The sequence below is a fragment of the Melanerpes formicivorus genome, unplaced genomic scaffold (genome assembly GCF_026170545.1).
Source record: "Melanerpes formicivorus ecotype bairdi unplaced genomic scaffold, bMelFor1.0.p_v2 SCAF_32, whole genome shotgun sequence".
Lineage (NCBI taxonomy): Eukaryota > Metazoa > Chordata > Aves > Piciformes > Picidae > Melanerpes > Melanerpes formicivorus.
Window position 1 is genome coordinate 5,853,156 of NW_027142384.1, and position 24,741 is coordinate 5,877,896.

Consider the following 24,741-nt stretch of genomic DNA (forward strand, 5'->3'; position numbering starts at 1 on the left):
TCCTGAAGCTCTCTATTTCTACTGTTAAAGGGGGGTTTGGTGTTTTTTATTTGTCTGTTTGTTTTTAAGATAAAACCTGGGAAGGGATGAGAATATGCCTTACAGACAGTGTGGCTACATTGTAGCCCTGTACAGTGGCATTACTGTGTTCTTTTTTATTTTTTACAGTTCTGAATATTCAGTTTGCTTTGTTGACACTGCTTATCATTAACTGAACATTTCCACAGAATTATGTGCTGTAACCCCAGGTCTAGCTCCCCGGTGATAGCAGTCTACTCAAATCAAATAATTTTCAATGTAGAGTTTGGACTGCATTAGTGGATAAGCATCACATTAAATTTATCTGTGTTGAATGTCATCTGTCATTTTATTGCTTAGTTATTCAGTGTTATAATGTCTTCCAGAAGACATCCATTGCCCTGTATTTCCTCCCATAAATTGTTTAGTATCATCAGGAAACTTGTTGAGTCATTATTCATACTCCTTTCCCAGGACAGATGCTGGGGAACTCCACTGCTGACCTACGTATGCTGATACCTAGATCTGATGGCTTACTGCTATCCCTCTTTTCCTAGCAATTAAGAAATTATTCAGCCACACAAGGAACTCCCATTTTATACCACAGCAGCTTGATTTTGATAAGAGTATCTGGTGAGTTTTGTCAGTGCCTTCCTTTGGCTTTTCATTGAATAATCATTGTGGTTCATTAGAGGTTCCACTGGACATCACACTACAGTTGCTGGATTCTCCCTTCAGAGATTTGCTGGCTTAACAATGACTATCCTCCAGTTCTCTAGAGCCTTTGCACTTCAAGTGTATTGATCATATCTAGCTTATCCAATTTGATTTATAATAATCACATCAGTCTTCCTATACATCAAAATGCATTTGTCGTATTTTTGCTATGAAAAGATTATCAAGTGATACAAGAGAGGATCAACCATTAGATTCTGTTTATTGCTTCTTTTTTTCAGTAATTGCAGTACTTCAGTGAGGAAAGAAATGCCACAGTTTATCTATTACAATAAAATCTCCAAGCATGTAATCTCCACGAGGCTTTATTTTCAGTATTTCTGAATTGTTTCTAGCTCATAGGTTGCTTTAAAAACCAATTAGCACAAACCAGTGCTTTCCCCATCATTCACTGCTCAATGTCTAGCACTGTCTCTTAATCAGAGAGAAAAAATGACAGTGGATCCTCTGAATAATATTAATTGTGGAACTGTAAAAGGTTGACACACACACACACAAAAAAAACCCCAAAAAACCATGTTTTAATTTGATTACTGGACCATTATCTTCATCCAGTGAATTAGTACATAATACACTTAGAAAATAAACTCTAATTTCACAATCAACCAAGTCTTATGTTATTTAAACCTATGAAATTAGTCCTTCATTGAATATCAGTTGGCATTGTACTTGCATCAGGAAGTAGCACCAGGAAATGTGAAAACAAAAGCATTTTTCACATTAAGGTAAACAACTGATTCTTTTCAGAACTGAAGTACATTATGCTTTTGAAGATCAGTACTTTCCCAGTGCAAGAGTTTTGCACTCAGTAATTTGACATTGGATTTTAATGCAATTTAGTGCTCTTACAAATATGGAGTTGCTATCAATACTATGGGCCTTGAGAAAATCTGGCCCTCAGCTACAGTAAATATGATTTTAAAAATTAAATTATCTTATGTCTTTGACAACATTTGATAAGGATGATTTTTTATAGAAAGAGATGTGAAATTAAAGTGAAGCTTACTTAATGCCACCTAGGATCACAGGACACTTTTGCAAGTAATTGGGTTGTCCCAAATGGAAAAAGGAATGGACATGTCTGTGTCCTATAAGCAGAACCTCTTATGCACAGCTTCATGAAGCCAAAAGGCTGCACCTTGCCTTTTAATTCCTACACAAGCTCAAGCCAGTTCCTGTCAGTACATTGGTCCCATTTCATGCTGAATTCAATTCTTAAACAACTCTTAACAATTCTTAAGACAACCTACCATTGTAAAATTACACCTGATCCTGCACAGCAATATGTTGCCATGGGAACCTGAATCAATCTAATAATTAATAATTCATGTGCAACACCTTTCTGGATTGAATAATATTACAGGTTACCCATCTAACAATGACATCAGATACATTTCTGAAGATACGCTTCATTAGTGGTCTCCTGTGGCATTTAAATGTAGTTCATTAAACATGGAAACATTACAAAAGTAATATAGAGAATATTCAGTAGAAGAATTATATATTTATGTATCTTTACTAATATTTAGAAACATATAACATAATCTATGTTATATGTACTGCAATATATAGTAGGATAATAGATGCTTCTTAAATTTTATACAAAATAATTGGAAATCAAAAGGATTTGTTCATAGTGACCCTTTGATTTGAAACATTTCAGGCAACTTACAAAAAACAAGAAGTATTCTCCTTTTTTCTTAAACTAAATTATGCTGCAAATTTTAATGAATGCTTCTTGTAATTACCTATTTCTGTTCGTTTTGATCTTGACTACCTGCTTCCTTGCAAAAATGATAGGAAAAAAAACCCCAATATTTCAAAGCAAGTGTCTAGCTACTAATGTTCAAAGATGGAAATATGATTTTTAATGAGTATTTGTGTAATGAAAATATGTCCATCAAAGATATTCTGACACCTGTCAGCTAAGCATCTGGGCTTTGGAATGATAACAAATTGAAATTTATTCTTTATTACTACTGGCTGTCATTAGAATAGATGATTAAATTGTTTTCCATTGAAACTAAAGAAAGGAGGTTGGTTTGGTCACTCTCATGCATTTTAAAGACATCTATTCTGCATGGGAAAAAAACCACCAATTTTTGTGTTATTTGTTTGGTTTTTAAATGAGGATTAATAACTCATTCAGAAGAAATCTGAGTATTCATGGGCAGAAGCCATAAGTCTGATTAAAACCTTGCCAAGTTGCTCCCTGGTGTCACAGTTTATTTCCTTCCCTTCCTTGATTCTCCTTCTAGATTCAGTCTTCCTGAGCCTTACACACCTTGCATACTGTACCACTGGCTGTGGGACTACACTGACATGCTGAAGTAGCTCAGCAAGAATAGAACAAAAGTACAGTGGGCAAAGTGGGCATTCTGGTCAGGGAAAACAAAAATAATAGTAATTGTTAAGAGGTGTAACTGCAGACTGCAAATCCCAGAAGTACTGTCTGAGTTTCAGCGAGGGTTTTGAAATTGCCTTCAGATGTTTACTTGCTGCTGTTTGGGGTTTTTTAAATCAATGGTTATAAAAAAGGAGAAACCCTTTTCTGACAAGCCCTAGTTACTATAAGAGTGACTTCCATGGCCAAACAAATATAGAAACACACTAGAACCAGAAAGTCTGGTTGTTGTTAAACCCACAGTTTGGCATGGGGTTCATCACTCTCCTCTCCATTTCCACTTCCATACTTGGCCTGTGCCTCCTGAGTTGGGCTTCTATTTTTTCACTGAGTATATACAAAAGCATCTAAGCCTCATTTCACAGAGCTGTGAATTTTAAGGACAAAAACTGAGCTCCTGGCCAACAAACACAACAGCTTTTAACCATGGCATTCTTGCATCTGGACTATCATTTCCCAAACAAACACTGAGCCTAGAAACTTAATAGAATGGAATTTCATTTTAGTTTTAATTTTTTTTCCAAATCACTCCCTGCTCGAGGAAAAAAATTAAGACCTGTATCTAAAAATATATTGTCTGGTATTGATTCTATCCAGATTCTTAACTGTTCTCTGACAGATGAAGGAGAATTGTGGCATTAGAAATATTCACTCCCATTGGTACTTCTGCACTTTGATTAAATATGCTGCTAACTCATTTCCCTTAAACAAACTGAATTTCACTTTCTCTGAGTGCACCTGCTGTCCTAGGTGAGATCCTTGGTGTTGTGGATCTGCTTTGGGATTCACAGAATAAGAACGTGCCTCAGAGAAGTCTTGTACCTGAACTATATCACATTGTGTGGCCAGAAAAAATGTCCCTGAACACAAAGGCCATGGAGACTGCAAGCCCTTCCTCCAAATGAAAGAGTAAGTAACAAGGACAGAGGTCACTGGAGAGTGATTCCAAAGGGACTTTTGGATTCTATTATCTCTAACTGCATGTGTTAGAACAGCATCAACATTCACCAAGGAACAGTGGTGGTTTAGTGAGGAAATAGACTTCTTTATTAAGCTCTCCTCTAAGCTGTGTTGAAAACATATGTTCTGTTTCTTCACACTAAAGCCAATTTGAAAACAAAAGAAGATTCTTGAAAACTATTACACTGTAAAGAAGTATGGGCTAGAACACTGTGATTCTAAGTAGCAGTGGTTTCCCCACTTAGCCAGTCACTAGTGGTGTGCCCCAGGGATCAGTGCTGGGCCCCATCCTCTTTAGCATCTTTATTGATGATCAGGATGAGGGCATTGAGTTGATCATCAGTAAATTTGCTGATGACACCAAGCTGGGGGCAAGACTTGATCTGCTGGAGGGTAGAGAGGCTCTGCAGAGGCTGGACAGATGGGCAGAGTCCAACGGCATGAGATTTAACACATCCAAGTGCCGGGTTCTGCACATTGGCCACAACAACCCCAGGCAGTGCTACAGGCTGGGGTCAGAGTGGCTGGAGAACAGCCAGGCAGAGAGAGACCTGGGGGTGCTGGTTGATGGTAGGCTGAACATGAGCCTGCAGTGTGCCCAGGCGGCCAGGAGGGCCAATGGCATCCTGGCCTGCATCAAGAACAGTGTGGTCAGCAGGAGCAGGGAGGTCATTCTGCCCCTGTACACTGCACTGGTTAGGCCACACCTCGAGTACTGTATCCAGTTCTGGGCCCCTCAGTTTAGGAAGGATGTTGACTTTCTGGAGCGTGTCCAGAGAAGGGCAACGAAGTTGGTGAGGGGCTTGGAACACAAGCCCTATGAGGAGAGGCTGAGGGCTGGGGTTGCTCAGCCTGGAGAAGAGGAGACTCAGGGGTGACCTCATTGCTCTCTACAACTACCTGAAGGGGGGTTGTAGACAGGCAGAGGTTGGTCTCTTCTCCCAGGCAGCCAGCACCAGAACAAGAGGACACAGTCTCAGGCTGCGCCAGGGGAGGTTCAGGCTGGAGGTCAGGAGGAAGTTTTACACAGAGAGAGTGATTGCCCATTGGAATGGGCTGCCTGGGGAGGTGGTGGAATCGCCATCACTGGAGGTGTTCAGGAGGAGACTTGACAGGGTGCTTGGTTACATGGGTTAGTTGATCAGGTGGTGTTGGATGATAGGTTGGACACAATGATCTTGAAGGTCTCTTTGGTTTATTCTATTGTATTCAGTTAGGAGAGGTATTAGTGCCTTCAAAGCTAAGTATAGATCTCCTTTATGATTGTCAAGAGGACTATCAACAATTGGTGAAGAACTTTGAAGTGCAACTTCTGTGGACGGTTAATACTCAGCTTTGCAGTATCAAAGATCTTACCTCCTCTGTGATCTATGCTTTTAAAAATTGAAAGGGCTCTAAATGATGTTAACAGAAGGAAGAAATCCTTCTTCAAGCCAGACAACATTATTGGTTAGAATTAGAATAGGTTTCCATCGGGTCATGTTGTTTATCTCATAGATTAAGACTGAGGAAATCTCCAGGCTTTTTCAAGAGTAGTAAAGACACAAACAAATCAGCCAACACAGAAAGAATCTACGATTTTTTTCTGGCTTTCAAATGCTTTAGTGGCTTGAGCAGAACTGTATTCTACTGTATGCTACAGCAAAAAAAAACCTCAGATCTACTAGCATTGTTGCACTTTGGTTCAATAGAATAAAGCATATCCATTAACAATATAAGTTTCACCAGTAACCACATTTTTAGTGCATAGATGATATATCTTCATAACCCTGACTTGGACAGAAGTTGGCTTAGAATTAGGTGGAAGCAATCTAATATCTAAGTTATAAAAACTCCAGTATTTACTTCACAACTGTATGAATTAGAACTGCTTACTTCTTGCCTTTTCTCAGCCTCCCTGTATCATTTTCATTTGATTGTCTCGACCAAACCCAGCCTCTGCTCAGCCACACATTGGTCATGATCCCAAAATATCTACTGCCTTGGAAGACTTTCTGGCACTCTGGCAGAGTAATTTTTCAGTTCACTTCTAAAGTTCAGGTGATGTGTTAAATTTAGTAAACTCATTAAGTCTTTGTAGTTTGTTAAGTCCTGGATGCAGTTAAGTCCTGTTGAGCAGGATAAATTAGCCCTGAACAGGGCAAATTAGAAGATTTTGAGACTCAGATGGAAAGTTCTGCTCAATTAGTTATTCTGCTATAGGTCAGGGGGATGTGATTGCACACTGAAACAGCTATGCACGTAAGTCCTGTGTGTATTTATAATCCTAATTTTGGGGGTTAAATAACAGTATTATATAGTATGGGAAACAGTATATCACTAGCATTGCAAACAGAATGGGTCAGAGTTTGGGATTAACATATGTGAGTAACACATACGGCAGTACAGGACAACTAGGTAGACTAAACAGGCTTTTTAGGATCAGACAATATTAGATGCATGAGAAAGAGCTGAATCAAGATTTAGAGAGGCAAACAAAAAGTTAGAAGAAACCACTTCATTGCCAAGTAATATTGATTGAAGTAATAAAAGACGGTTCTGGTTCCCAAAATATGTTCTGTCCTTGAAGAATGGAACTCTAAAGCTTCCCATCTAAGATATTCATAGACTTCTTAAATCTCAGTTCAACTTAGGTAAATAAGCTATGATATCTGCACTATAATTCCTCTCAGGAGTTTTTCTTTTCATTTCATATTCAGATTCCTTTCTATATTATTTTCATAGGTCAGAGCAGCACATGTATTTGCTATGTCATGCCTGCATGACACTATTTTTATTCACTTACATTTCCTTATTATTTCGTTAAGTAAAATTATTTTCACCTTGTTTTCACAGAAATCCAATCTCTCTGTGGATTTTTTTAAAACTTGTGGGTTTGCCCAAGTAATACCAAGAGGTCAATAAATCCAAATACAGTTACACAGGAAAAATACCCCAACAAATCTGTGCCTTTTTTGTGGAGTGTTTCCCTTCAGTGGTAATAAACAGAACAACCACGTTTATCCTATCCTATCCTATCCTATCCTATCCTATCCTATCCTATCCTATCCTATCCTATCCTATCCTATCCTATCCTATCCTATCCTATCCTCAGCACAGCTGCATCCATATTATGGATCCTTTGCCAGTAAAGCGCTTCTGCTGTCTCTATCTCCCTAGTGTCAAAAGCATGTATTTTACAGAAGAAGGCTGGAAGAAAAAGCTTGGCTTATCAAAATAAAACACATGAATAGAATATTTTTTTTTGGCCTGAGAAACAGTAATGAGTAAGGAACTCCTATAATCTCATGCTGTCTCTAAGTGCAAAGTCCTTCACTACTCCATTCCCCAAGTGGAGATGATAACTGGGTCTAATGCACAAGAAGTTCCTTTATGGTCCTATACTGCTCAGGTATACAGCTGATGAATGCACCAAGGAACTGGACACTCTAACTGACAGGGAAACTGCAATTTGGAGGCAAACCATTGCTTTGTAGGAATCAAGAAATTCCTTATCCAGCCAGTGCTTATGATAATGTTCACAAGTTCTGCATCACAAGTTATTCTCTGCCCTGTCATATGTGAGTAAAGGGGGTTTTGTGTTGTAAAATTACAGAACACTGATCACACATTATCTCTTTCTGAATCATTGAAATCCAGGTCACACAGTCTAGTGTGCTCACATGTGGACCCCCTGTGATACAAGAATGTGATCTCAGCTTAACCACACTGCAATTAAGTAGGTGTGAAAGTGCCTCAGCAACCATCTCAGCTGACAGATGACTTCAAGCTCCCCCAGTAATTCAGGGATTTTTCCAGTGAGGACACTACAGGTGCATATCCCTTGGAGAACAGCAATACACAAATGTCAGAGCCCTTCCTGAGACTAAAGTAAACCAGGTGCAGTGGATGAAGGTAGATTTTCACAGTCATTAAGCTCTTGTTTCAGTACTCTCTCACCACAATAAAATGTGCTGCTATTATGGAACAGTTGGTGCTTTGCTCAAGAACAAAGGCTCTTCTTGAGCAGGAGTGGATAAAACAGAAGTGATAGGGCTGACGAGAGAGCAGGGACCAGGACCTATTTTGAAGGTTGCATTTTTGGTTTAGGAAAGGCTGAACATCTGCAAGCTCTGTTTAGCTCCTCAGGCTGGCAAAGTCTGATTTCTATTGCTTCCTCCTCCTCATGTCTATCTTTTTCAAAGGTCTTTTTTCTCTTTTATGTATAAAATAACAAGTCCATCTTGCAGAAAGTGGAAATATACTCCTCCATACTACCAGGCCTTCTATTTTTTTTTTCAGATGGATTTAATTTTTCATTTGGACAGTGTTTAATGGTCCCTAGCCCTATCAAAAGAGTGGAGGGTTTCTGTCACTCTGAAACAGATAAAAAATAAAAATAAAAGCTTCTTATGTAAATGGAAAAATATAGCAAACCTTGCAAAGAATGGAGGGCAAGATATCTTTGGTTCTACCTGAGAAACACTAAACTGAAACAGATTATCTACTCAGTAATAAGCATGATCTGTACCTCATCCTGTCCAGGGCAAAATTGTTGTTTTGAATTCTGTGAATCTAACAAAACTCTGAAGTATCAAATGACATAGTTCATGCATTACATCAGCATGATTGAGGCAGAATAGATGAACTACATAAAATGGCTTACACAGATTGCAGTGGGTAGGAAGGGACCTTGAAAGGTCATCTTGTCCAACTTTCCTGTTTCGTTTCTACAGATAGCAATACAACTAAGGGGTGAATAGTGAACAGTTATCTTCCTAAATTGTGACCTGGGGAAGATAAGGGCAGATATACACACATGGTAAACACTGTATCACCATCTATAATGCTTTTTTGGGTCATGTTCTAGCAACATTTGTAACACATGAACTTCATGCACATTATCTACTAAATATGTATTCATCCACAACAAACAGAAGTAGACCATAATACCTGCTGATATCAGTACAGACATATGATTCAGTCAGGCAACAGCTGAAAAAAACTAAACCCCATTTTCTTCACATAATATAGCAGGCCCTGTTTCAATGAATGTTTCAGTTCAGGAGAGTTTCAGGGACAGACTTTTCATGGTTAAATGAGTCAATAGTTTCCCTGCCTCAAGAGAGATATTCTCAACTATTTTTCACAAGAAATAAAAGAAATTCCAGTTGTATGATAATGCTGAAAAAAACCCCAGAGATTTTCAAAATAATTGGTGAAATAATTCAATCTATAGGGAGCCTCTACATTCATTTTATTTGGGATTTATTAACATGTCAGGAGTTGTTATGGAAGAGAAGCTCCTCTGAATTGTGTTGCAGCATAGACTAAGATGTTAAAGCAAGGTATCACTGCAAATAGCCCATGCTATCTATATATTAATGTTATAAGTAGAGATGTGCTGCCTTCAGAGAGGAGCTCCAAATGAAGTCACATGTCTGAGCCCATTTGAAATTTGAGAAACTGGGATCAGGATCTGAATGTGCCATTGTGGCAGGTTTTGCTGCATTATGGTCTTTCCTATATTAAGAGCGCCTAAAATACTTTTGAAACAACAAATGATCATCATAAAAGGATACAGCACTGCAGGAGCAGGCTGGTACAACAAAAGCAAACATCTTTGACTTCCGGTCACAAGCACGTATTCTGCTATTTTTACAGTGTCCATCATTTTTTCCTCATTACTAGCACCTTGCTCTTACATATTCATTTTCTCAGCTATGTGTAAGACAGAAGAAATAGCAGTTTTGCCCAGAGACTCTCACAATCAGTCATGTCTGTATACAAAGAATACTAATATTGCCATGTCGCCTACAAACTGTTGGTAATTGTTGAAGCTGTAAGTAACTTTTAAGAAACCAAAGAGCATATTAAACAGACAGTAAAGTTACCAGAAGGCATTCTCTTCTAGAATAGGTCTGCTTTAATTGTAGCCTCAAACTACTCAATAATTCAGCTGTAATGTTTTCAGTTTGTCACATTTTAACATTAAATGAGTGTGAAATTTCAGCCAGAGGTAAAGTTAAGTTTCAGGACCAGAAAGTTTAGAAAGCTGCTGCTAACAAATGGGGAAAATAAAATAAAAGAAAAAAGAGGAAACTGTGATAGGTTCTGGATGTCCTGAATGTTTGTATTTTGCCTATGAGCCAAGAGAAAAAGGAATGAACAAAAAAGCAAACAAAACCAAACAAGTAAAATAAAACTAAAGAAACATCAAAACAAACCCCCAAACAAACAAACAGACCAAAATAAGAAACACACACAAACCCCCAAAGAAAACATGCATGACTGGTGATAATCAAAAAATTAACAGGTCAACTACTCTGCCCCATTTCAGGTCAGGAGCACAGAAACAAGTGCAATGGCCATTTAAGTATGTGCAATACACAAGAGTTCTAACTTAGGAGTTCAGTAGTGTAGCTTAATTGAATCCATAGTAAAATTCCCATCTATAGCATTTATATCACACTGCAGTATCTCTCTTAGTCAGACCACCTTATGGCTTTGCCCTCCTACAAGTTCAGTGTGAGTGTTTTGTAATGGTAATTTAATATCTCTAAATAGATAGCTACATTTTAATTGTCAAGGTCTTCCAAGATCCTCCCGCATATCAGTCTGGTGCTGGCACTTTAATATCATCTGCAGGTTTCAGACAAAGGTTCTACACCAAACAAATACACCTAAACAGCTGTTGTCATTTAAAAAGCTCCTGAAAGGTTGAATCATTTCAAAATGTAACTAGAAATGGGAAAGTGGAAACAGGCTAGGTATTTTCTCTATTAAGCAAACAACAGTGTTTAGAGTACTTACATTGGACATCCTTTACCTGCAATGCTTGAACTCATGCCCCGCCCCTCTGTGAGAGTGCCATGAACTTTAAAGGAATCTTTGATTTAAGGACTTCTTAACCTCTCACTTCTCCCTTTTATATCTGATCCAGTTTATGTAGAATATTTTACTAGAACAAGGAGAGGAACCCCAGTAATCTCTTTTCTAGAAACATGTCCCAATCTTGTTTTTTTTTGCTGTCCTGTGCAGAATGCACTTGATGCCTAAGCCATAGGAAATGGAAATTCACAGAGGTCTACCAGGATTTTGTAGTGTTAATTCTTCCCAAATATTAGCATTAAATATTTGCAAACATCTCTGTACCTCTATACCACCAGCACATCATGGTAGGTGGGTACATATGACATCTGCATTCAGATGGTGTATTTAGAAATGGTGTGGAGTGACAAATCTGAGATCATAAAGGAAATCTTTGCCCACTAGAGACTTAAATTTGTGCTTTGTCAGCCCAAGAGTTGAAACTTGGATGCTGCAGTCCCTTCATTCCTAATCCTTACTAACATTACAATCACTGAACAGAGCAAGTTACTTTATCTGTTACAATCCTCTGTTGGGTCTTCTGGAAATTTTAAGGGGACAGCTCCTAATGCCTGTTTCTATACAGATATGAAAATCAAACTGTCACTGTGTAGTTAATGCTCTCTATCTACTTATAAACAGGAACAAGGTATCCATCCTTATTTGAATAAATTCGTTATTAACCTTTGGACCTATTGACCACAAATAGATACTAAGTGGCCTTCAGACTCTTATGGGGTTGAAATCTTTGATGTTTTCTTGTAGGACACAACAGAAGGCATCTGACTATCACAAAATCCCTCTTGTTCGTGAGTTTTCATCTCACTTGGTACCTATATGGAGCCACATAAGAGACTGAATAACAGCTGGGACTTTATTGGCCTCCATATGCTTCAGATAGAACTCACCATGACACCCAAGGCCATATTTTGGCTGTGCTTTATTCCTAGTGCCTGGCAGTCGCTGGGCTGTGGATGGAAGTGAACACAGCATGAGTCATCTTGGAGGAGAGGGAAGTGCTGTGTTGTGAGTGGGAGGAAGCATTTGGATGAGCTGGCAGAAGCTGTGACTGCCGCAGGACACAATGATCAGTCATTACTACTCATCTCAATAGCACCAGGGGCTGGAAATCATTCTTTACATCCCTTGCTTAGTGACTACACCCTCCCTGATAAATGTGGGTATCTTGATGGTCTTCTCAGAGCTAGTTAAGTCCTGACTGAAACTTTGGATTGTGAACAAGTTAGGGCTGCATCAAATGTAGCAGATGTTAGGGAATTCACCTAAGTCTTGTGACTAGGCAAGAACTCTCCAAATGGTTAAGTGGATGTCTGCTAAGGTTCACTGCATGGACTTCAGATCTCTTTTTTCAGCTCTGTTTGAGGATGGCAGCACCCTGTGTATTTATGAGGACAGGAGAATGCCTGGCATTCTCAATGTCTAGCAGAAATGCTTTCTCTGCAGGCACAGAAGCCAATCAGCACAGTGCAATAAACACGTTTCCTGTCATATTAGGTGAGAGCTTGCAACATAGAACAGTGGGGACAAAAATCCCTTTAAATCACCCCAGCTGTAAGTCTACCCCAGTAATTATATGCCCATCACATGTATCCTGTGAAACAGAGAAGTGCACCTTCTACATTTGCATGCCAGTTCTGACACTGAAGAGAGGCAAGAGGACCTCCCATAGAGGCATCTTGGCTCAGTGTCTAGGACATGAGTTTAGGGCTCAGGCCAGCATCTATTTTCCTGCTCTTCCACATTTCCTTCCTTTGGCTGCATCCTACCATGCCAAGGGGTCTGCAACATCTCCTTCAGATGTGGCAAAAGCAGAAGTCATAAAAGCACTAGAAATAAGCACTTCTGTCAGCCCAGGCTCTTTACTTTAGAAAAGCTGCTTTTATCCCTTGTGGCAGCTTGTCAGAATTAGAATCAAGTGACCTGAAATGTGTTTATCTTTTTATTATGCAATTAGCCACATTGCAGGGTCCCGTGATTTCTTTTTCTGACTTAATCCTTTTCACTGAATGGCAGAGTCATCCTAGAAATAGACTCAATAGAAACTTGGGAATAATAATAATAATTACAAACCTCCTGAGCTTTCCAGTCTCTCAAATTAATGAAGGTTTTAATTAGCTATTGGTACTTAATTCACTCTTAGGGGCAGTTCATTTAAACCGTTGCAAAATGGTTTCCAAGTTATTTCCATTTTCTGCACAGAATATGAAATCAATGCCTAAAATATGACGACTGTTCATGTTTTTCACTCACGTTTTCACAACGAGTTTCAGGGAGAAAAGGAAAAGAAAGGCTTTGCTTTACCTACAATTTTTCGGTGCCGCACCAAAGGAATTCGGTGCTTAACAGCCCCACCTCCTGGTGAAAAAGCAATGTGAAAACAAATTTGTTCGCTGGTATGTACATTCCCTAGCAATTTTTTCAATCTCTAGCTTACATAATGTAAACACTTCTCTTTTACCTTTACATGACAGCTCTGGAGCATATTTATAGCTGCTTCTTCTTCTCTTTCTTTTTTCTTTTACTTTTACTCTATATTCCTTCTTTTTTATCTGTTTTTTCCTCCTTTTCCTCATTCATGGGGACAATATATTTTAAACACTACTTTTTTTTCCTTAATGTCCACTTTAAAATTGCTCACAAATCCCTTCTCTGTCCCTTTTTGCCTCTCCATATACAAATCAAAAGCTAGAAATCAGGAAGACCCCAGGAGGATCTAGGAACACCTAAAGCTGCTCTTGTGTACAGTGTCTCTGGCAGTTAAAGCACGAGACAATGAGGAATGCCAACGTGGTAGAATCTTAGCGAATAAATTAGATGTCAGAAAACCATTGTCTAGTAGCATAGATAAAGCTGCTCCTGGCCTTAGGAAGGACATTTCCTGTGTGGCTTTCTTTCCTGTGCAGAAATCTAGTGATTTAATTAATTTTATTTCATGGTAACATGCTAATACTAACCTCTGATACCTTTTATCCTCTTATACTGATTCCTTGCCTCTAGAAGTGGACTTAAACCCAGGATGGTTAATAACAAGAAGAAGACTGCTGGCATTTGGGGAGATGAAAACAACCTACAGTCAAACTTTGGAAGCATCATAAGGACAACGAAAAGGTCAGTGACTTCATTGCTAAACAGAGCATGCAAGAAAGGAATGTGGCACATGCATGAAGAGAGGCTGGATACTTCACAATGAGAGACACCTTCAGTAAAAGTCATGGGCAAGCTTGCTTACGATGTGCCGCTTTTACTTTTCTGATTCAGTCTCCTCTTCAATCTTTGTGCCCTGTCTAGGCTTGCTACCACCTCTCCACCCCAGCTACCTGTCTGCAACAGCCTCATGATTCCTATCATTATGGCTGGTCCTGCAGCACCTTGCAGAGGGGAGACTCTGTTTTGTAATGATCTACCTTTTGAGGAAAGCATCTCAAGAGCAGGAGAGGTGATGACACTTCAGTTTACCTCATACAGCTATTGAGGTGGGTCACTGGCAACATGGTAATTGTTTTCTAGAATTAAATGCAAAATAGCCTATATTAAGGAATTAATTTTGAAGCACTGAAGAGACCAGAAATGATGTGCTTTTACAGGTATAATGAGATCTGTCCAGCAAATACGTGTTTTGGTTTCCTCACTTGTCCGCAGGGTTAAAATGCCTCAGCTAACACTTTCCAACAATATGCTTTTAAATGCTCATCAAAATCAAGCCTGAAGCTATTGACCCCAGTTGAAACACAACATATTAGCATGCAAGGGAAACTTTCTCTACCTCTATTTGAAAGGCGATAACCAGCCCTGAGCCCAGCATTTACCCCCACACAATCGTTACTCCATTTACAAGCTTAACAAAGTGCTGCATTAAATTTCAGGAACTATTGATCACACTTGAAGTGGTCATATAAAATCAATTGTTGGGTTTTGTTTTAGGGAAAGGTGTAAGAGAGGAAAAAGGAGTACATGCCAGGAATTAAGAGAAAATGCATGTGACTGAGAGGCATAGGAATGGCATGGGGTCACAGCTTCCAAGACTGAAGCCCCATCTGGCCAAGTCTTTTCTGTTGCTCAGATATCCCAGTATAGGTTGCTTTTCACCTCCCTTTCATTGTGTGCAGTTTATTCTAGTTTAACAAATAAATTACAGTCACTGGGGAGAAGAAGAGGAAAGAGGATATCTGTACTCCTGCCTCAAGACTAAATTAACCTTTTATCTTGTTTAAAATGTTGCCTAGAGAAAGGAATAAATAAGAATGCTATTGGCATGTTGACTTCAGTTCTACCAGCTTCTAAACTCATAAACATATGAAATATTTTGGTGCTTCAGTAATTTGTCAAACTGGGCTGGATTGATTTATCTCTCATAGAAGAAATTTTTGAGAGTATCCCACCTCATCTACTTTACCTACAACATTTAGCACCAGTGAAAGAACCAAGATCCAGGAATCCAATTCAGTCCATACTGGTAGAGAGTAAAAGCCATTTAGGAATGAAATAACTGGTAATGTTGACTCACCTGCCAGTGACTGTAACACAAAATACTCTCATGTCAAGGTATTAGAATGTCTGGAAATGTAATCAAATATTTAGGAAAAGACACTGAAAATTAAGGATATGCCTTCTTTTATCTTGCTGGACTATTCAGGGAGCTTGTAGCACTGCTTCCATGCTGCATTCAGCCATATGTATAGAGAGGTGTTTGTTTTTCCAGGCTACCAGGGAGCCCTACACTCACATGAAACCACCCTGTCAGTGTCTGGGACTGATGCAGGGGTAACAGTGGCACGAATCCAGAATTTAAGGAATGAAATCGATGGCAGTGTGTAACAGAAACAAAAGCAAATGTGAAAGGAAAAATGCAGTTACCAGTATGGCTTGCGGTTTAGAGCTTCTAGAACAAAACCTGGAGAGAAAAAAAATAGTAACTTATAAACTAAGAAACAAGGATTATTTTTTGTTTGCTTGTTTGGCAGGTTGCTTGGGTTTTGGTGGGATTTTTTGTTTGCTTGTTTGGGATTTTTTGTGTGGTTTGGGTTTTTTTTTTCTCTTTCCTTGGAAGAATGTGTATAATCTTGCAAAGCAACCACTTAATAAATTGTTCATGAGCAGCTCATTGCAGTATTGGATCTCTGAGCTGTGTTGGATTACTACATGAAAAGCGTTGGGATTGCTACATGGACACAAAGTAAAAATTTAATCAAAGAATTGTTATGTGACTGAATTCTGTAACAAATAAAGAATTTGAGGAGTTTAGGATTCCATGCTAAAACCCTTTTTAGTAGTTGCTTTCTAATATTAACTTCCTTGAGCTTACTATTCCATTCACAAAAGCTTGTTGTCATGTGTTCCAGTTGAATGTTGATCTACTATAGGTTTTCACTGAGAAAACACAATTAATAAATTAGTAATTATCAATAATTAATATATATTAATAATACATAAATGTTAATAAATTAATAATAAAGCTGGTAGGCAAGATCTGAAAGCAAATACAAAGTCAATTAATTCAAAGTGGAGAAAGTATTAGGAAAGATTAGGAGGAGAACAGTGCTGCCAGCAATGTTTTCTATGACTGTGAGGAAACCATGTCGCTTTGGGATGCCTTTATTTCCCCTTTTGATTCTTCATTTACTTTGGCATGGAGCACACTGCTGCCAGCAGTGTGCCTGGCATGATGGCAGTCTTATCCCTGCAATATCCTCTGGTTGCAGCTGACGTCTGACTAATCAGTTATTTAATTATGGTTCATCATAAATAAAGGTTGCTCAGTGTGTAACTATCTTAATGGTCAGGCTGTCTCAGCAGTCACCCACTTGTAACCCTGAAATGTTATAAGTTTTTTAGAGGATTCCCAAAAATCCACCTTTCCTTGTAAATCTAATGAGAAAGTGCTGTTGGTAGAAAAACTGATCAGCTTCCATCAACAGGAACAGACTTGTGGTTTTGTTATGAAGTCCAATGATGAGATCTGCTGAGTTTAACACTTATTTTTTTTCATTTAAAAGAAAGAAATTCCTCAAACTGCTGTGTGTCAGTGTTCTGTAAGCATTTTTCTACCATGTTACTTGACATTAGTTTGGCCTATTAAGTGAATATTTTGGCTCTTTATCACTACCAAAAGGAGGAATCCTCAACAGGATCCTGCTCCAAAACAAAATACAAACAGAAAGTCTGATTCAGACTAAGCAGAGGGATGACATGGGCAACACCCTGTGGAGAGAGAAGTAGCCTTGGGAAAGGGTATTTGTTGCCTCACCTCCAGTACACATAGAAGGACCTGTGTTATCATAGAATCATAGAATCAATAAGGTTGGAAGAGACCTCAAAGATCATCAAGTCTATTCAGGCACTGTACGCCTGCTGCCTGTACAGCCAAGCCTGAAAGTTTCTGCTCTTGCACTTGTATCTGTGGTAGGTGAATTTACAGCAGCAGTTACCACATGCTTCTCATCCCAGTCCAGCTGGCATTAGCCATGCCAAGGCAGGCTTAACAAGCCAAACTTTCCCAGGTTTCACCTTCCTCCCAGGTTAAAGTCCAAGAACTAGTTTAATTTCACCTACCTATGAGGACTCAAAATGCATGAGAAGCATAGGTAGTCCAGTGCATCTTCTGGCAAGCAGCCAGTGCCTGAAACAGAGTGCAGCAATGAATACAAAACCCAGCATGTGTGTGCCTTTGAGAGTGCTGCACATCTGTCCCCTGTTGTGCATAAGGATGGAAAAAAGTTGTGAACGTGTCCAGCTAATACTCTGCTGTACAGATTTCCCATAGCTAGCTGCTTTGAGACTCAGGTAAATTGCTACCTGAATTGTTTGGTTCTAAAGTGAAATAAGTGATAAATTCCACTACAAAACACTTCAGGTTCTGAAGTCAAAAAGCAATTAATGGAAGTTGTTCTGTAGAAGCTTACATTAGAAAATTAGAGTTGCAGAACTTTCTAAAAATAAAGTTAAAGGGACTCAGGTTGGAAATAAGCAAAGAGAGATTATTTAATTTACAGGTAATATATTTATGGAACTCCTTGCCAAAAATGAGAGACTGGAGAAGGCTGGAAAACACATCTGTAAGATGTTCCTAAATGGAAAATCCTGTCAGCCTCAGGAAATCAGATGAAAATAGTTGCAGGCTGCAAGAGTCATAACTGTTCTTATGCTTTTAAGGTCTGAAAAGATAGATGACAGTAGGAGGTAAAACAAATGAAGTCATGTAATGACATGGAAAGACAGGGGAATGACTGGTTTTCATAGAATCACACCTCAGTAAATGCAGCCATGCTCTGTGCCAGCTCTCTCCTTTGCCCTTGAACATTTTGAAGGCTTTGGGCCATTATTTCTACCAAGTCTTATATTTGCTTTGATGGGCCAAGTAATGTTGTGTGGCTTGTAGGTTACATGAGTGAATACATTACATTTTGTAGACTATTTCATGCAAAGCACACATTATGTATTTGCCTGTGACTGCCACGAATGGGACTCACTGGTGTGGGTGGTCCCTGCTCCTATATGGCTTAGGCTGTAACCAGCAGGTAAGGGATCTAGATAACCCAGTTACTGATGAGACCCTGTGGGAGAGTAGTAGGAGAATTTCACCCCAGGTGAGATGATTCCCCAGATTGTGGTTTTCCCTTGGTGCAAGCATGTTTCAAAGTTTGGCTCTTTCTCTTTTTACAATTTACTCAGGTTTATTTCAAGCCTTTCTTCCTTTTGTGTTTCATTCTGGAGAAACTTTCACGAACACAGTCCATTAGAGAAAGTTGTGCTCTATTGACTTGGCAACAATTTTATGAGGCAGCTAACAATTTCCCTACGTTTTGCTTGTGTTTTGATGTGGTACTCATATAGAGATAAAAGTGTCTCATCTAATCAGAACACTAAGACTAAGTCTGTCTTTTTTATTCCTTCTTTTCAACTCTGCAGAAAAGCTATTGATGTTTTACAACAAATATCTCATCACTGGCAATGAGACTCAAAGTTACAGGGGGAAGCATGCATTTCTGCTCTGTTTTTAAGGTAATTGTCTTCTATGTTTTTTCCTTGCTAATGGATGAGAAAGATTTAACCACAAAGGTAGGCACTAGGCAGGAAATAGTTAAGCACAAAAGCATTCCTGGAAAGAGGGCTAGATGACTTCTGCTGAGCTTTTTTCACCCGACTGTTAATCCTCCTTTCAGCCACCTTGGGAATCAGTACATATTGCAAGAACTCTCTTATTTGAAAGAAATTCCACATATTTTATGAGGAAAAATGGGCATTGACAAAATATGCCCCCCCTCCCCCCAAATTCCCTTCAAAACTTGACAGAATTTTGGAGTAGGTGAATTAAATTTAGTTAGGATCTCAGGATGATGAACACGAAGGGCAAAATACCCTTTCCTGTGCAGCACAGAATGTTGTCTCATAAACAGAAAACAATCGCTTTTTGAAATGTCAGAGGCTATCCACAAAGTCTTACACTTGCAGACACAAATACCTCTCTCTAACAGGTGTAATTATTCTCGTTTCACTTGCTCATTCTGTCCACACTCATAATGCAAGGATGACAAATGTCTTGAATTTGAAGGATGCTTATCTTGGTACAATCATTATGGCTCAATCAAAAAATCAGACTGATCTTGAATTTGCTCTCCAGTCATCTACCAAAGTCATGCTTAAACACTATGATGTAGTGGCTAGAAAGGAAGTAGAACAATGAGCTAACTGGGATCAGTAAGACATTTCTGAGCAGCCACTAAAAACAGTGTCCAACATGGTGAGAACTCCATCTAGAAGTGAGAGTATTGGTATTATCATTAGTAATATTGTAGGAAGTAGCATACATAGTACATCATCTGACTAGCCACTTTTGAGTGTTTCAAGGACCTTACAGCATGTCACAGCTGATGGCATGAAAATTTATCTATGACTATTTATTCTGCAGTGTTAGTTGTTATTTGCTAGAGGGTTGAGGGAATACTCTCTTCAACATGTAAGTTACCTGGTGATTGTGATGATTACAGTAAGAACTGAGTGAGAAGTGCCTCAACAAAGATAATATCATCCTGAAGGGCCACCTGATATGTCATCTCTGCCCACCGAGACAGCCATTGCCCAGGGGGTCTGGTGGACAGAAAAGAGGGGCAGAAACATGGGAAGAACCCCCTGGAAGTCCGTGTATACATTGTTAATGTGAGCTATGATGAATGAACCAGGAATATAAAGCCCTGGGTTATGCCAGCTTGCTGGGGGGAAAACATCACTGGATACATCTCAGGTTGGAGGCAGCAGCCCAGGATATCTCTGCCTCCTTCCCTTCCCCCAGAGAAGGAGCATGGGGTGGTACAAGCTCTCTGTTCTGCAGAAAACACATCTTGTAAAAATGTTTGGACCAGCATTATTATAACTTTCAGTAAGCTACACCTTTCAAATGCATCCTGTAACTTTTGTGGAATGAGTGCAACAAAGAGCAGTTCTCTCATGAAACATAGATGAAAACCTGGCAACAATCAGAGACGTTGCAATGGTGGAGCAAATTCACTAGAGAGTAATTATTGATTACAGCTTGCACTGTTCTTTCATCTGAAGATGGATATAAAAGAGGAAATGTCTGCAAGAGGACGTGGTGTCTTTTATTATGTTGGCTAGCATAGGTAGAAAAAAACCAAACTGTTATGCCCACAGCCTTTTTTTAAGTCAGCTCTTCACTTTAGTCAGTAATTTCCACGTTATCATAGCAGTACTGTCACAGCCAAATTACCTAGGGATATTGCATAGCCAAGGTTAATTATTGGCATTGTACTGCTTGCTTGAACCTGGTGAGGGCAGGAAGTCAACAGGCAGAATTATTTTGTTCTGGGTACTCTGGGACCAGCTGGAGTTAATGCAAGTAACAGGTAAATACTGGCACAAAGGGAAAAATAAAATAAAGTGGATGTGCATGCAGAGAGGAACTAGGAGCAACAAAGAGATTTTGTTTCTCTCTCTCTTTCCTCTCTTTTGAAATCAAAGAGTCCTAGAGAAGCATTTAAGATCTACCATAAATCTATGTAAGCAAAATTTGGTCCACACAGAAAAACAGTTTGTATTTGTGAATGCACTCCTGGGAGCCTACCCTCTGTCTATAGAGCTAATTACATACTCATTTACAGCTGAAGTGGCTTAAGTGTTTTTATTATTCAATGGCACCATTTAAATATGTGAGTTGATCTGTTCTAGAAAACATTTCAGATTTGTTTTCCTTAAAATGGAGGACTGGAGCATTACATTCTCCAAGCAATGTGACAAAATTAGATTCAGGCTTGTGAACTTGCTTGCTTTGAATAAAATTCTTCTGTAAACACAAGAGTCAAATGTTGTTGCGAGTGGTTTTGCTGTTGGTTGGGACTGTTTTGTATTTATTGGTGAATGCAGATAGGCAGGAGAATTAATTCTGTGCTGCAGTAAAACCTAAAACACCATTAGAATATATTTGTGACAGCATGAGGAGAAGGCATCAAACTCTGAAATCTTTCCCTGAAAATTAAATAAATTACCTTTGCTTTTTATTTCTTTGCTGTGGGATTTTGCATAAAATCAAAGAAAGCAATTGTTTGAGCTCAAAGGCTCTCAAAAAAGATGCATCCCAGTGCTGCCTTATAACCTTTCTAATGCATACCTTCTTCTGTAGTTACTAGACCTGAATATATAGGAGATTTTTCTATTCCTAATATATCTAACAAATCTTGATTCCATCCATGGACTTTTTTCCTTTTACTGGGAGCCACACTGATTTATTGACAGGGACAAACACAGTGCTTTATTTCCTTGCTAATAATTGGATTTTTGCAAGACATGGTGAAAGTCTGGAGAGGGGAAAAGAAGCAGAAAATCTCCTTCTGAGGGGATGTGGTGGGTTAATGCCCATTCTGAAAAACAGGGTGGAGGGCTTGCGAGTGCTTAGCCCACCCTGCAGGACGTTTTCCCCCTGGGAAACTATTCCACTCCCCCCTCCCTGCCCAGCTAGGGTATAAAAGGGAAGGCATTAGAGTCATTAGCGCCTTTTGGCTCCTGCCTCTCCTGGATGAGAGTTACTGCAGCTGCCTTTGTGCTCCTCTGCCACATGGTCGGGCCTGATCCTTCTCCCTGCTGCCTCTGCGCCTGTTCAGAGAGAAACTGGTTTTGTATTCTTATTCTTTGTCCCACTCCCATCCATCCGTGCTCCTTGCCCTTGTGAGCCTTACCTGTTACTGTTATATATATATATATATATATATATATATATATATATATAGTTTAAAGAAAACTCTTTACCTCTCTACTTCCAAGCCAACTCCAAATTATTGTTTGGTGGATTTGCTCCTTTCCTTTTTTCCCCCCCTCTCTGTTGGGAGGGAGGAGGGGGGAGAAAGGGAGAGATTCTCAGCCTTACTCCCATCTGAGCTCTTAACTCCCAGTTAAGGCTTAAACTACCACAGGGGAAGTTGGTGTTAATTTGGGGACAACTGTACAGAAACTTGATGACCACTGTGCATCAGTTCTTCACAGCTCTTAGTCATGTCTAGACATACACACTCTAATGATACAAAAAGAAGGAAAAATGGTTCCTTGCTTATACCAGTTACTCCTGCAAATTCCTCATACTGATACCAGCTGTCTCTTTTAAAATGCAGGTTTCCTAAAGCTTGCCTGACTGACACATAACAGTGAGAGAGAGGCTTTCATATGGAGCAAATTATATCCCTGGCTTACCTGTACCCATCCAAACAGACAAATAGAAATCTTGCTACATCCAAATGACAATTTAGGAGTAGAATTACACCCTGAAAAGTCACCTATTCTGACAGTTCCTTAGGTGTTGTCATGTAGAAGACACTCAGTGGGAACTTTGATCTCAGGTAGTGATAGGACTAGGACTAAGGGGAATGGAATGAAGCTAGAGGTGGGGAGATTCAGGTTAGATGTGAGGAGGAGGTTTTTCACCATGAGAGTGGTGAGACCCTGGAATGGGTTGTCCAGGGAGGTGGTCGAGGCCCCGTCCCTGGGGGTATTTAAGAGCAGGCTGGATGAGGCTCTGGCCAGCCTGATCTAGTGTGGGGTGTCCCTGCCCATGGCAGGGGGGTTGGAACTAGATGATCCTTGTGGTCCCTTCCAACCCTGAATGAAACTGTGAAACTATGAAACTTCAAACTGGATGCCATATATAATATATATCAGTAAAATTTTGAACCAGCTAGTGGTAGAGAAGGCACAGAACCCCCCCTTTGCTTATTTATTTATTTTCTTACTTATTTATTTTTAACTTCTGCATGCATCATTAAAAAAAAAAAAGAAGAGCAGAACACTCTCAGATGTGATCACTAGACTGGTGAAAAACTGGAGCTGATACGAAAAGTTGTTACCAAGATAATTAAGAGGGCTGGAGAACATACCTTCCTGTGGGAGATGTGAAGAACTGAATCTGTTCTGCTTATCAAAAGATGACGGAGAGATGAATTGATTACAAAATGTTTGCATTAATGAGGAGAAAATAGAGCTCTTTCATTTAGTGTAGGGAAGCATAACAAGAATTAATGACTACAAGCCTCAACCACATAAACTGAAATGTGACATTTGGAATATATTTTCAAAAAGGAGCTTGATTAGCCAATAGATGTTTCACACTTTGGTTATGAGTGCATGATATGCCAAAACTGTCTGTAGGGCTACTGGTTACAGATTATAGAATCACTGAACAACCCTTGTGGCTTAATGTATGAGCACAGAGGCAGCATGTTATTGTTCTGCTTGTTTATATCTATTCTAGCGTTCATCCACACCACTGCTTTCTTAATCTCTCTGCTCATCTTCCCTAGCAAACCCTGTCTTCAGATGTCAGTAATGTTGTTTAAAGCACAGATTCAGACATCCACAGTTGACGCTTCACTTAAAAAAAATGGACTTCAGCAAGAGTTTTTTAACTTTGGCCCTTCACCCTGCAGTTTATACAGCATAAAACCACATTTTATGAGATTTTCCCTTTGCTTTAGACTTTTGGTTCAAACTTTGGCTTTGATGTGACATCAAAGACATGGCTCAGGTTAATTGCCCTTGTCCAAACTGCAGGTCAGTGCCACGGATTCTTCCTTTTTATCCTCAATATCATTTATTCCCACTGACATCCAAACCAGATGAGGAAGGAAATACTTGGCCTTAGATGATAGAAGAAGTTGCTGTGCAAATTCTCCACTGGCAGTGTATTCAGTAAGGTGGTCTACTATGCCAGCAATTTTGAAGCTCACTGTCAACATATTATCACTGTCAACATATTATGTTGTTTGACAAGTCTTGTTTCCTTAAGCACCAATGCAACAATTGGTTGTAGGCTCCCCTTTAGAGTGAACCAATAGAATTCCTCTGAAACAAAACACACTGGTGTGGTAGATAGCTACTCTCCAAAGAAACCTCTCTTAATGTATAGTAAGGATGAGACTGGGATTTCCATCACTGAACACACTGTTCTCTAACACCGTCCTAGCAGATTTTCTGTCCTTCAGCATGACTACATATTCTCATGCCACACTCCAGAGGAGAGGAAGAAAAAAGAAACACACACACACAAAAAAATACCCAGCCTTTGGTTTTATCCTATAAATACACCATTCTTACAGGATACAGCACTGGTTTTGATGCTTTGAATTGAAAGGATACCTAACAAGTTAAAGTGTTTTAGGACCATGGGGACTTTTGGAGGTGCTCCAAGAAATGTGGAATGAAGATATGAAAATTTCACAGTAGAGGGGCCAGCCCCAACCTGTGAACTGCAACCACTATCT